Source organism: Delphinapterus leucas, unplaced genomic scaffold (assembly GCF_059928025.1).
Source record: "Delphinapterus leucas isolate spDelLeu-1000000601 "Yukka" unplaced genomic scaffold, BTC_Dleu_Yukka2 spDelLeu_asBTCV2_sq67, whole genome shotgun sequence".
NCBI lineage: Eukaryota > Metazoa > Chordata > Mammalia > Artiodactyla > Monodontidae > Delphinapterus > Delphinapterus leucas.
This window is the reverse complement of record NW_028322276.1, coordinates 1,682,501-1,685,000: the sequence shown is the minus strand read 5'-3', so window position 1 is coordinate 1,685,000 and position 2,500 is coordinate 1,682,501. Positions and strand designations below refer to the sequence as shown.

Here is a 2,500-nt window from a genome sequence, read left to right as displayed (position 1 = left end):
AGGAACGCGCGGGAGGGGCGGGACGGGAGCACGAGCCGGCGGCCACGGGACGGACGGACGGACGGACGGAGCGGAGAGGCCGGAGGGTGGTGGCCGGGAGACGCACGACACCGAGCGCGCTGCAGAGGCGGCCTCGTCACGGAGGGGAGGACGGGAGACGACGGGGGTGGGGGTGGGGGGACGGGAGAGGAGGAGGAGGAGGAGGGAGGAGGAGGAGGAGCGGACGGGAGAGAGCGGCGGGCGGCGTGGAAGGCGAGGCGGTGGGGAGAAAACCCGGCGGTCGCCCCCCGACCGCCGGGCCCTCCTCCCACGCCTCCTCCCACGCCCGACCGACCGACTCCCACCCTCTCTCTCGCTCTCTCCCGTCTCTCTCCCTCTCTCTCTCGCTCTCTTCTCCGTCTCCCCAGCCCTCAACGCCGCCAACGCCGCACAGCCTCCACGCAGCCGCGAGACGGCCCCGCCACGACGGACGACGCCGTGCGCCCCCGCCCACCACCGACAGGCGCCCACCGCCGGCCGGCTCGGGGAGCGTGCACGAAGCGCGGAGCGGCGCGGCCGCAGCCCGGGGGGAAGCGCGCGGCGGCAGGCGACGCCGCGGCGTCCCGCGGGTCGCCGCCGGGGCACGCATCCCCGGGGCGCGGCCGCGCACGCACGACTCGGCCTCGGCCCGAGACGCCCGCCCCGACACGGCGAGGCGAGGCGGCGGGGGCGGGCACGGACCCCGGACGCGCGGGTCGGGGCCCCGCGGGGGGAGGCGGGCCGGACGTCGCCGGGACGCCGCCGGGGGCGGGCGGCGTACGACGGCGGCACGGACGCGGCCCAACCACCACCGCCGCCGCGGGCCCCGGCCGCGAGGGCGCGGGACCGTCCCCGCCCACCGACACCCCGGGGGTAAAACGCCCAGAGACCGCTTGCGGCGCGAGGGCGCTTCCCGAAGGGGGACCGACCGCGGAGGCCACGCGGCCAGGGCCTCGTCGCGAGCTCTCTCTCCCCTTCTCTCTTCCCTCTCGCGGGCAGCGCGCCCCCGTGGCCGGGGGCGGGCGCCGCGTCTGCACTTAGGGGGACGGAGGGCCCCGGCGGCCCTGCGAGCAAACCCCCAGCCGCGCCACCGCCCCCCCCGGGAAGGCGCGCGCGCGCACGGCACGCACACACCGGGGGGGGGGGGCGATTGATCGTCAAGCGACGCTCAGACAGGCGTAGCCCCGGGAGGAACCCGGGGCCGCAAGTGCGTTCGAAGTGTCGATGATCAATGTGTCCTGCAATTCACATTAATTCTCGCAGCTAGCTGCGTTCTTCATCGACGCACGAGCCGAGTGATCCACCGCTAAGAGTCGTACGAGTTTTGGTTTCTCTGGGTTTCGGCGGGGGGGGTCACCCCCGCCGGTGGCACGGCACATCCCCCGGAGGGGGCTGCCTCTGGCCGGCCAAGTCAGACAGAAAACAGCAGACCGGAGGGGGGCCGGAAGGTTTCACGACGGGGCGCCCGGCACCGACCCCGCGGGCGGGGCGGGCTCGGACACCCCACAGGCGCCCGGGGGGTTCCCACCTGCCCCCCCAACCGTACACACACAGGGGACGCGGGGCGCGCGGGCGCGCGGCCCCGGCCCGCACCACGGCCGCCGGGTAGGCCCCTCCCGACGGCCGCGGCGGGGTGGACCAGCGGCGCCGCGGCGCCCCGGCCCCGTGTGGTGGGGTGCCGGTGGGGGGGGTGAAGCGGAGCCTGGGGGAGAAGGGAGGGGCCTCCCGACTCCCCGCGGGCCCGACCGCCCCGACCCCAAGGCGGACGGGCGACCCCCCGTGGGTCTTTAAACCTCCGCGCCGGGACGCGCTAGGTACCTGGAGAGGGGGGAGGCGGGCGAGGCGTGTGGGGGGGGGCTGGGCGCGGGGCGCCCCCACGGTCACCGCCGCCCCGACACCGACCAACACGGCTCTCCGCCCGCGGCCGCCCGCAGCACGCGGGCCTCGGCGCTACCGGCCCGTGACGCGGGGCCCCGGGCCTGGGCCCGGGCCGACCGCCACACGAGACACCACGGCCACCGCCCGACGACGCCCCCCAACCCCGTGTCCCCGAAACCGGGCGGAGACCTCCCCACGCTCGCGCCCGGACGCGGCCCTCTCTGCTCCTCAACCCCAACCCCCCCCCCCGGGCCCCCGTGGCCCTAGCCCGGCCCGCGCCCCCGTGCCCCCCTTCTCGCCACCGAGGGCGTAAGGGGGGCTTCGACGGGAAGCGGGGGGGCGAGCGGGCAGGGGGCACACCGGGGGAGGGCGGGAGAGAGAAGAGAGCGAGAGAGAGCCGGACGGACGACGGAGGGAGGCGAGGTCCCGGGCTCGGGGCACAGGTAAGGGGCGCCCGCCGAGGGGGCGGAGGGCACGGAGCGGAGGACCCACGACCGACCGCCGGGGAACCGGCCCAGGGCCGGCGGCGGGAAGGCGACGGGCGGGCGGGCGGGCGGGCGAGCGAGCGGCCCCCCCCACGGGGAGCCGCCGCCGCCGCCACGAC

General features: G+C 78.1%; 1 non-coding gene across 1 annotated transcript; it reads right to left on the bottom strand.

The window, feature by feature from the left end:
* Positions 1-1,180: 1,180 nt before the first annotated feature.
* On the bottom strand, positions 1,181-1,333 carry LOC149743848 (5.8S ribosomal RNA). Its single transcript, XR_016391729.1, has one exon. It is a non-coding gene; the product is annotated as a 5.8S ribosomal RNA (ribosomal RNA).
* Positions 1,334-2,500: the final 1,167 nt, after the last annotated feature.